This window comes from Periophthalmus magnuspinnatus, chromosome 6, assembly GCF_009829125.3.
Source record: "Periophthalmus magnuspinnatus isolate fPerMag1 chromosome 6, fPerMag1.2.pri, whole genome shotgun sequence".
In the NCBI taxonomy this organism is placed as follows: domain Eukaryota; kingdom Metazoa; phylum Chordata; class Actinopteri; order Gobiiformes; family Gobiidae; genus Periophthalmus; species Periophthalmus magnuspinnatus.
The window spans coordinates 30301979-30314229 of record NC_047131.1 but is presented as its reverse complement, the minus strand read 5'-3'; the positions used below and the strand labels follow the sequence as shown (position 1 = coordinate 30314229).

At 38.7% G+C, this 12251-nt stretch overlaps 1 protein-coding gene across 1 annotated transcript in view; it reads left to right on the top strand.

Annotated features, from left to right (window-relative positions):
* The window catches only part of b4galnt4a (beta-1,4-N-acetyl-galactosaminyl transferase 4a), a 258847-nt gene that overhangs the window by 58052 nt on the left and 188544 nt on the right, over nt 1-12251 (top strand). The gene's annotated exons all lie outside the window — the stretch shown is intronic.

The window sequence follows — 12251 nt, the reverse complement described above, 5'->3', positions numbered from 1 at the left end:
ATATATAGTGTTATCTTCATTTTAGATGTCAGAAAGTATTTGCAGCTCTCAGTGTTTTCTTTTATTTCTGTGGAAACTGGGTCCAAATGGCTCTTTGGGGGGTTAAAGGTCGTCAACTCCTGATTTAGCCACTCTTGTTCTTGTCCTTGTTCTAAAACGTTGTATATTCATCGTCACGTTCTTGATAAAAAACGAGATGCAAAGGTTTTCTTCTGAGTCTGCAGTGCTGCTGTAAACTCATCTGAAATAAAAAAAACCTGCACCGCTAAAGTGAAATCACCAAGTTAAATATAGGAGACAAGTGCATGAACTCAAACCCTTCAATAATTCACACGTGATGCTGTTGCCATTCACTTTCCTCTCTGTAAATGTGTTCAAATGTATAACCTGTCTGTTCTTGGCTCACGCATCAAAAGAGGAAGTTATCGTTTATGATAACAGAGCCACGAGCAACACTTAGCAATTATAAAGCTGTGGTGATTGACGTGTTAATAGTGATCCTCAAACCACAAACAGACGAGCGAAAGCGAAAGGCACGGACAGAATATGAAGGAAAAAACACGACGTGATCCTCAAAATGCAGCCGGTTCAGGTAGACGGGCTGAACGTGGGTAGATGGGTTTAAATTGGAGTGACCTGACATCCACATTTACCCTGGACAGTCCCCATTTTGAGCTCTGTGTCCCCTTTCCCAGCAGATTTATCCAAAACCATTGATTTGTCTCAGTTTTATACAAGAAATGTCCCAGATGTTCCTATTTTTGACCAGTTTAATCCCTGTCAACGGTAAAAATGGGGATATATTTTCCTGTTTTGAGCTAAAATACAGAAAAACATGCTTGAAAATGAGCGTACGATTAGCAAAAATGAACAAAGATGTATTTTTTTTCCACAATATTAGTCATACCAACCTTCCCACTCTGAATGTGTCGGAGTTTTTGAATGTTGATAATGTGCTTCTTTTACTTTTGGGTTAAACCAAGCTGACATTAGACATACATTTTATCTTTTAAGACCCATCTACAAGTGGTTTAATGTGAGAATAATAAGCTACGTTGGTGTTGCCAGGTTGGGCCGTGCAATTAATCCAACTTCGCCAGTCCTTTTTCAGTAAAAACGTGTCATTTGTGCAACGAAAATACAGAAAACTGCGCTCGAACATGGTCAGAACACAAAATAATCTACTCAACTGCGCTGATAAAAGTCTCAGATTATATATAGCAACTAAAAAGTGCGTCCAGAATGATATTGCATGATAATTACAAGCTCTTTCCACAATTATTTCATTATTACCAACCAAACGTCCCAGTTCATTTCGCAAATCTGGTCCCCGTCGTGTAAACATCCGTGCGCTTAGACATAGTAACCACACAATTGTCTTACCTCGTGCAAATAGAACGTGACGGTGAATAAATCCCTCTTGTTGTCGGAGTTGTTTCTGATTAAGAGTTAATTTGTCTCAGTAAAAAGCCTGTTTTCCTTTCATGCTACAAAGGAGACCGCGCTGGTAGTACGACTTCGACAGTGCTAGCGATGACAGCTAATATTATTTTGCAACCACAGAAAACTGCAGAGAATATTTTCCTTGGTTACTCCAGAAAACTCGCACTTTTAATGGATCCTGAGTTTTGTAAAACACTGCAGTGCGAGTTGCCGCGACCTGTGTTTAACATGCTTAAAATCACTCGGTTTAACCTCGTACTTACACCTCAAACGTCTAATTTTATCAGCGTGTAATCTTACCACACCCCGAGGCAGTAGATGTGGTACATTTCCTGCCTTGAGCATTAACCACGGAGAGTTTTTACGAGTTTTAGATGTGGAGTTGTGCGTACTGTAACTCCGAAAAGTCAGTTGGAGTTTGCGTGGGATCAGTCTTGTCTTTACGCATCACAAAAACACTGTATTTTATCCGGTTTTCGTCCGTGAAAGTAAGATATGTTTTCATACTTTGACGAAACCATGCGTATGATAACACAAGTGCATTTTAATCGACAAGTCTCCAGCCAATCGTGCAGGAATAAGAGCGCAGTTGTTTTAGGTGAACGCTCAGAGTCGCGTCTCTTTACGTCTCCTCGTGTTTCACAACTTCTAAATCCGCACAGTTTGACTAAAAGTCCAGTGTCGTGTTCCCTCTGCGTCTCCGTGTGCGGTGCCATCTGCCCCCTGCTCCTCCCCCTCACGCTCCGATCCAGCGGCAACTCCTCACATTTTTCTCCTCTTTCTGTTTTCTGCTGCTGCTTATAATTATAATCCAAGTTACAGAAAGTAAACGACAATTTTCTCACCGTTTATGTATGAAATTTAAGACCTGATTTCTGGCTCTAGAGGTAACACACGGAGGCTTTTAAGGCTTAATATCTTGCGCAAATTCAATCCAAACTATTCAATCCAAACTACAGATCGAATCCAAACTTTAAACGTGGATAAAACCGGAGTTTTTGTTATTATTGGTTGCGTATTGATCCTGTCAGCTGCTTTATATACCTGATCTCCACTTCTATCTCTGTCTATGTTTGCAATAAAATTAAACGTCAAACTGAAAATTGAGATGGAAAACAGGCAAAAAAAAGTATAATTTTGTTCCCATTTTGCCTTGCCCTGTTCTGTTTAGACCATGCTGTAACGGTTTTCCATTAGCTCACTCACAGTTGTCATTTAGGTCATTCAAACATGAGTAATCCTGCATTGTTTCTAAGCGTTTGTTGACGTCGCTCCAGCCCACGTCCGCACACACACCGCAGCTCCTATTGCACACTATAGATTATTACTAAAAATAACCCCCGCGCTTCTTTGCGACGTGAGATTTGAACGCTTTCTGTCCTCTCTTTAACCGACGTTCAGACATTTCCACTTCAATCCTTTAATTGAATGTGCCAAAAATATTGTCTTCCTGCCTTTATCGGCCTTCGCTGTTGTAGCCGGAGCTCCCGCGGCTCCCGTCCCTTTGATTCTGTGATATTTCGCATTCTGCTGTATCACCATTCTGTCTATCACTTAGCGCCTTGCAGTAAAACCCTGCGGTTGTTGTCAGTCTTGTTCAAAGATAAAATGAGATGCACAGAAACAGCTTGCCAAGGCACATCCTCGTATAGTCTGTGCATAACGCTGAACACATACACTCACCGCGGTAAAGAAAAGGAAGACTTCTGACAGCTACAGTTGGTAAAAGTTTTGGGGAAATAGTTTTCAAAGGGCATTAAGACAAGGTGAACGTGTTACGCAAAGGTTGGAAGGAAGGAAGCCGTCTGCGCTCGCTCTGAATCTCGAGATAAGACAATGACTGAGTACAAGCCCGGTTAATACAATGTTTTTATAATACTCCAAACCTGCCCGGTATCTGTGGAGATTACACAAACTGACTTTTTATCAGCTGATGCAAAATTCTGCAGTCTAAGGGCGAAGGAATGTCTGGATAAGGTCAGATGAAAAGTAAGTCTGTAGCATTAGCATTCCGGCCGCTCTCTTCCCTGTTGTCCATTGGCTCCCATTAACCTGCCGCTCGGCGTTTCATTACTTCATTAGCGCCGCCGCGGAGGCTTGAGGGAGTCCCGTCACACGCTGGGATTTGAACTGACTCCCAAGCGGACATCGGGACCCCGTCAAACCGACACCCGGCGCATTGTAATGATCACGACTAGAGCGTAAGACGATATTTCCAGGTGGTTTTCCCCATACGTCTGTTTGTCAGTCGATCAATTTATCACGTTACACTTTATTTTCACAGCAATATAATTAGATTCTATTAAAAGTTTATGAAGATTGAATTGTACAATCTGCATAACAAAGAGTTTCGTGTGTTCCGCTTTCTACAAAAAAAAAAAAAAAATCTGTTATCTGTGTTTTCAGCCCGTGCCTGGAGGGATTGCCAGGTGTGCCTTGAAAAAAACAAATTTGACTTGACTAATCCACATCATTTTTTAATTAAAGCAATAAAACGGCATTTTCGTGTGCCCTGAGCAAACTTGTGAACCAGAAAAGGCTCAAAACTACTGCTACTGCAAAATCCAAAGAGCGAGACATAGCGACGTGGGTTTGCTTTTTTCAAATTGGAGCCGTTTTAAAATGTTTTAGTGACCGCGGCATCGTTTTAACAAAAAAAAAGTGTCCCTGTCACACAAAAAGGTTGAAAAAATAGTCATTGAAGTGGCTGCTTTGATAGTTTAAAGGGCCATATTACTCTATTCTCTGATCTATGTTATAATGTTGTTTCCTCGTCACAAACAGACCTGGACTTGTGTTTTTTTGTTTCATTCACACAAGTTTAACTCACAAACCCTACATATTTAGACTGAGTTCAGACAGAAAACACTCTGTTCCACTTTGTGATGTCATGTGGTAATACAACATAGTACATTTTGAAGTGTTAAACCAACACTTAGAGTAAAAATTTACACTATTTCCGAGTGCATGTGGTCCTTATCTGCACAGACTAAGATTTACTGCAGCTTCAGAGTAAAAATATTCAGTGTCAGTTTTACACTTTTAGAGTAAACTGATGACACTGAGCCGTGTTTTCAGAATTTTACTTTGGCGGATTATTTACTCCACACAGAGTCAATAGTACTAAAAATAGTGTTCATTGTTTACTCTCTTGCAGTGCTAATAACAACACTTATTAGAGTAATTTTAATAAGACGTACAACACTATAGAGCAGGAGCGTCAAACTCATTTTCACAAAGGGCCACGTCAACAAAATGGTTGTTCTCAAAGGTCCAGATGTAACTAACTGTAAGATAAAGTCACTAAACGTAACCAAACTTAATGTTGTTTTTTTTTTTATCTTGTTAATTAACCGTTTCTATATTTATTGCTTCTTCAAGTTTCAAATATTGCATATGGATTTGCATAGAGATGAAAAAATGGCTGTTTAACCCTGTATCTAATGATAAACTGACATTTTAAGACAGTCATACCTTTTCATTTTCTTTGTCGCGGGCCACATAAAAGGACGTGGCGGGCCGCATTTGGCCCACGGGCCTCGAGTTTGACACATGTGCTATAGAGAGTAGAAATAACTTTGTCAGGGTCAAATTTAATAGTCGCATTTTCTCTCACAAGAGTCACTCCAAACTACAATTTGCTACTAACAAATAAACCCACAATTTGAAATATAAATGGCATTTTATTGATGTTAAAACAATTTCAATAAAACTTTGACTAAAATACAAAATGGCAGTAAGGAACAATAAACATCACATGACTTGTACATTATAACATGACTTAAAACGCTTATAAAACCTTCAACCAAACGTTCCCCGGCCTCTTTAGCCTCTAATATCCTCGTCAACACAACTTAGTGGAGCTTTTGTGAATTAAATCCGTCTAATAGTTCAGATGCTGCTTGAAGTGAGGTCTTGTATTTAGTGGGTTATTTTTAAACTTGATGGGATGCAGTTGTGCAGCTCTTTGCCAACAGTTGAACTACCAGAGCTGTGCACCTGTTGGCTCATGCAGTGACTCACAGAACTTTAAGCCGCTAATAAAAATAAACCTGTTATAAAACAATGAAAACACATTAGCATTTATTATTTGAAGTAGAGATTTTTCAGTGCTGTGAGTGAATGTGATGCTGGACTAAACTAAAAATCTGTGTTTTGACAAAAGCCAAAACTATGTCCTGAAGTGAGATGAGATTAGCGCCGTGGAAATGAGCCTGGGCGCGATTCTGGCTCCATCGACTTTGGCTCCAATTCACTTTCCATTGAAAAACTCGCCTCTCTCTCTGTTCCTGCTGCTGTCAGGCTCATCATTTTGGTCTTAAAATGTTTGTTTTAGCCGTTGTGTCCATCAATCAAGATATGAACGTTAACGACAGACAAATCAGGCTCGGTCTTTCACGTTTCCCTCAGTCGTCCAGGTCTGATCCGTAGAAAAAGGCGAAAATGCTGCACAAACTCGAGTCATCGGTGCTCGACAACGCAGAGCTCAAGCGGTGCCGACAAACACAGGCCTTCAGTAGATCTAAGAGAGCCAAAAAACAGGACAACGGGGAGTCTGAACCTAGAAGGAAACGTGTAACTATTCCTTACACAGCTGGAGTCGGAAAAACTTCAGAGAATTTTCAAACAGTTTGAGATTCCGGTCTATTTCAAACTTACAAACGCTTTAAGGCAAAAACTGGATCACGGAAAGGACAAAACCCCGAGACATGAACAAAGTAATGTGGTCTACTCCATTCAGTGAACTGGAGAACACTGGAGAAACTAAACAGCTACTTCATAAGAGAATGTACCACCACGAGAGAGAGCAGCTCAGGACCCCAGTCTGCTGTACATCTCCATCTCTAAGACAATAATCACTCCTTTTGAAGACAGTGAAGTTCAGATCTGAGCCAGAGAAAAGAAATGGTTTGAGAGGAGAGTTAAAGAAGCGATTTTTGTTAGGAAAGACAATCCTTCCTTAAACAGACCCAAAACAAACAGGAACAAAGACGGCAGTAGGCGTTACAGGTTGAATAGGGTTGTTAAGGCTGAAACTGGAGACAACAGCTGTTTACAGTTTCAGTGCCGTTAGCTCCTCCCCTCAGACAGATTTAAGGCAGTGTCCAGAGGTAATCTGACCAAATCAGCGAAACGTCCTCACTCCTACAACGATTTGTCCAGTTGACAGATTTAAACTTCGTCTTTTCCAACAGGTTTGATTGACAGTGTTGCTAAGCGCCCGCTCAACCGCTAAACCGGCGGTGAGGACGGGAAGGGGCGTTACCATCAACAGCGTCGCCCCTGATTGTCTTTGGTTGCTATGGTACTCGCGTTCAGAAGCGAAATCTATGCCCCAAAGTGAGATGAAATTGGCGCTGTGCAATTAAACAAATTTTAATTAAAATCGAGATTCAGTCATTTCTAATCTAAAAGTCCACAGCCAATCCTCAGTTTGCAGACGCTTGTGTTTTGGAGCCAAGTAAAAATGTTGGAGGAAAAAATTGATTATTTTTGTGTAAAATGGTAATTAAAACTCTGTATCGTTTTGCTCAGGAAATTAATATTGAAAAGTTTTATTAAAGCCAAGGAACCACGCGGAATTTCATCTGGTTGTTTATTTTCTGAGCACAAGGGGCGACTGTAGACTGTAACCCACGACAAAACAAGAGCAGAACAAAACAAAACAACAGCAGCTAGTGTCCAAAACTGACCAGGAACAACAACAAGAACAAAAACAAGAAGAACAACGAGAACAACACCAACAACAAGAATAACAGGAACAACAAGAACAGCAACAACAACAACAATGAGAACAACAAGAGCAACAACAAGAATAACACCAACAACAAGAATAACACCAACAACAAGAATAACACCAACAACAAGAATAACAGGAACAACAAGAACAACACCAACAACAAGAACAATGAGAACAACAAGAACAAAACCAACAAGAATAACAACAAGAACAGCAAGAACAACAACAAGAATAACACCAACAACAAGAACAGCAACAACAAGAATAACACCAACAACAAGAACAACGAGAACACCAACAACAAGAACAGCAAGAACAACATCGAGAACAACAAGAACACCAACAAGAATAACACCAACAACAAGAATAACACCAACAAGAACAGCAAGAACAATGAGAACAACAACAACAAGAATAACACCAACAACAAGAACAGCAAGAACACCAACAAGAATAACACCAACAACAAGAATAACACCAACAAGAACAGCAAGAACAATGAGAACAACAACAAGAATAACACCAACAACAAGAATAACACCAACAAGAACAGCAAGAACAATGAGAACAACAAGAACAACAACAAGAATAACACCAACAAGAACACCACCAACAAGAACAGCAAGAACAACAACGAGAACAAGACCAACAACAAGAATAACAGTAACAACAAGAATAACAGTAACAACAAGAATAACACCAACAACAAGAACAACACCAACAACACAAACAGTTACAAGAACAGCAAAAACACAGTTAAAAGAACAAAAACAATTACAACACCACAGTTACAAGAACAACAGCACACACAAACGGTTACAAGAACAACAAAAGGTGTAAACTCTGAGCTAAACACAAACCCTCAGATCATTACAGTACAAAGAACCAAACCTCTGTATTATTCTTCATGTCTTCTTGGCCCTGATGAAGTTCACAGGGGGCAGTTCTTTGATGAAGAGGAGTTTGATGGACAGTCAGAGCCACATTTGGCCCAGCAGTGCGATGAAGGCTTTTACCGCACTGCTCCGGCCGCTCAACACGTCCCCAGACTCAGAAGTGCTCCTCCCTGAGACCGGCCCCTGATGAACAGTTTCTAACACAACGGCACCGCGATTTGAATCTAAATGGCACTATGTAGTTAGTTTGGGAGATGAACACTGGAAAATCACAAAGACTGTATATATAAATGGACATGGCTAACCTGCTAGCTCCATTGACTCTGGCTCCAATTCACTTTGTATTGAAAAATTGTCGCCCCTCTCTCTGTAACTGCTGCTGTCGGACTCGCCATTTTGGTCTAAAATTGTTCATATTAACCCTCTACATGATCCTGGTGTTTTTATTTCACTATTGTGTCTGTAAATCAAGATATGAACATTAATAACAAACAAAATAAGTGTCTTTTTTCTCCAAAGTCACTCCCGCTAGTGTTAGCAATAAGTTTGATTGACAGTGTTGCTAGGCGGGAAGATGCTTTAGATTGGCTCTTTGGTTGCTATGATACTCGCGGTGAAAATTCCTAATATGCAAATTCACCCCAATAACTGCTAGCATCGCTGAGTTTCATTTGACCGTCGCCGAACGCTGTGTATCATGTCACACTTTAGTCCACTTCTTTACACAGTCTGTGGTAAATCATCGTGACATTGGTGTGTTTTTCTAAAATTGGACCTGAGCAGAAGTGAAAAAAATACAAATAAAACTGAAAAAAGTACATGAAACAGCTAACACACACCAAAATATGATTAATAACACGTTTTTGGAATTATAAGAATATTAAAATGAAATGTAAACAACAAAATCATCTGTTGTCTCATTATAAGCAGTCAAATGTTTGGATACAAAAATTTCATTCAGTGTTTTTTTTTTTTTTTTATCAAATATATCAGGCGAGATATATGGAATTATGTAGTAAATAAAGAAAAAAAAAAAGTTTAATAATTCTTCTAAATATTTTTTGACAAAGCAAACGGTGGAAATTCTCATTCAAGGTTTTTTTTATATTTTTTTTTATTTATTTATTTTTTAATCAATTATATCAAGCAAGATATTAGATTAGCAAGATTATGTAGTACATTTAATAAAATAAATTATAATAAATTTAATTTAATAAATTAAAATATATTTGTGAGTTGTGGAGAGTAGCGATGGACGATAAACAATATCATTGATCGTGATAAAAAGGGTCGACAATAAGTGGCGTTTTTTTTATATAATCGTGATAATCGCCAACAAAAATGATCATCGTGTCACCAGAACGTGCAGAAAAAAACGACTTCTTCCTGATGATCTCCTTTTGATCCCTGTTCTTAATATTAAAATTGTAATTATTCATATGCAGAACATTTTTAATCGTGATATAATCGTTAATCGCAATCATTTTAGCCGTGATAATCGTGATAATCGTGATAATCGTGGAGAGTTTTGCGCAGTTTCACTTTTGTACATTTTGAGACGTTTTGATGGAGACAAACTTCGCCAAAGTTTATTAAGCCCCGAAGTTCACCTTGTTCCATTGCCGCTGTCGTAAACACGTACACAACACGCACACAACACGTACACAACACGCACACAACACGCACACAACCCCCCGTCATCCAATCTACCCCACTCAGACTCATTGTTAAGGGGACATATTGGAAAACCATTAGCTCCCATTATGTTTTATAGCCACCCGATCCCCTTGCACCGTCTTTTAATCAGAATCCTTCGGCTCGTTTGTGTGTCTGTGTGTGTTTGTGTGTCTATGTGTGTGTGCGTGTATGTGCCCCTGACCATCCCACCCCCCCACCCCCCCCCGCCTGCACGCCCCGCTTCACCCATCACCCTCTTTTACGGCCGAGTCGATAGCTCAGGCGCCAGTTATGTTGTGCGTTGTTGTGCGTTGTTGTTGTTGTTGTGTGTTGTGCATTCATTAATTGCGTTGGCCCGTTGAGATCAAATACAAGAGGTACTGCAGAGAAGTGCGTCAATCTGTCTTATTTATTTATTATTACCTGGGCTGAGCGATGAAAACTGCGATATTCAGACTAAAACGAAGGAAATATTTATTACAGTGTCCAGCTGGAATCGTATTATTTTGTTTATTTCATTCATAAAATATAAAAAGACGATAACAGCGTCGTAAAGTTAAGCAAGAAATGAAAAGAGAGCAGAAAGAAGAGTGATCTCGTGTCATCTATCCTCTTTTCCAGACAGTACTGAAACAATGATACTTTAAAACATTTCAATATATTTAATTTATTGCAAAAACATGAATCTATTGCAAATAAAATAAGAAAAGATAGAAAAAAAATAATAAGAAAAAATAAGAATATGCAAAAAGTATATTAGTATATGCTCTTTTATCATGTTACTTTGTCCATAAAATAATAATATGAATAAAGTATGTGCCAAAGGATGGACACCATAGACCAGGAGTGTCCAAACTATGGCTCAGGGGCCAAATGCGGCCCTCAGACCAGTTTTTATTGGCCCTCAGACCTTCAGGTGAACTGGCCCAATCGATCATAATCGGTACTTTTTACAACAAATTTGAGTAATCCTCCCAATATAAACCTAAATAACATCACACTGCATTGTTTTACAGACCTAATGTTAATATTTCAAGCCTGATTTAAAGTATGAAGTCAAAACAAAAATGCATAGATCTGAATAATCTATTGTGTTGACCACTGGCCCTCGGTTTGAGAGTTTGGGCCCCTGCCATAGACTGTTTATATACATCAGTGCTCCCCCCCAAATAAATGAAATGATATAATGAATGATTTAATTAAATATAAAAAAATAATAATAAAATAAAATAAAATAAACATCAAATGAATACGTTAAAATTAAATATCAAAATAATACATTAAAATTAAATAAATATATATATGTGTCTTATTTTTCAGGTGACTTTACCTCCTTTCTTTTCATCCCTGTTAAAATGTTTTCCATAGTGTCTCTTTAGCAAAAGTGTCTCTTGTTCACTGCCCTGTGTCACGATCTGTTCGCTCTTTCCTGCTCTTTACTGCGTACGCGTTGAGTACAGTACTACAGTGTCATACGCGCCCCCCGGTATCTCACGGCGCGCCCCACTATTTGAGAACCACTGATATACATGGACATAGCCAACCTGCTACACACCATCCCAAATATGAAGTGATCATGAGCACAGTTTCAGCTTCTCTATTCATTCCAATTCACTTTATATTAGAAAACTATGGCCCCTCTCTCTGTTCCTGCTGCTGTCAGTCGTCATTTTGGTCCTAAATGTTCGTATTAACCTTTTCTACGTGATCCTGGGGTTTTTATTTTGCTATTTGTCTGTAACTCAACACTTGAACATTGTTAAGAGTCAAATCAGGCGCCTTCTTTCCCTGAGCTCGTTCCCGTTGGCAACAGGTTTGATTGACAGCGTTTGATTGGCTCTTTGGTTGCTATGATAGTTTTCTTCTTCCCACTTCTTTTTGAGCTTATATAAGGATTAATTTGTGAAATGTACTTTAAGTGAACCCGATACATGTGCTCGAAATAAATAAATAAATAATATAATACAAAAATAAATAAATACTCACGGTCAAAATTCGTAATATGCAATTCGGCTCCAAACTCGCTCTGGCCTGGATGAGTTTCGTTTGGAGGTTTCATGCACGCCCTTAATCTGATTATTAGCACATCGGCCTGTCACAACAACAAAATTTGAAGTTCTATATATCGCTGAAGTAAATATAGACGATAAACGATAATATTGAAATGCATTTAAGCCACTGAAAGACAGATTTAAACCACAAAAATGTACAATATTGTTAAAAAATCATGAAAAAAACTGCAGAATGAAACACTTTAGTGGTTAATTTGCATCTGTAATGAGTTATAGACGTTATTAATTCAAACTTTTATGGCTTAAATCTGATCGTACAGCCAAAAAAATACCCAAAATATCCTAGTTGTGCAAAGAAAATGTGATAAAAATGATAAATATTGACCCCATAAATCGATACAGTGAATATCGAGAAAGGCCTGTTTAGATTTACAAACATGAATCCATTACAAACAGACTAATTATGAAGATTTCTGTTCTGTT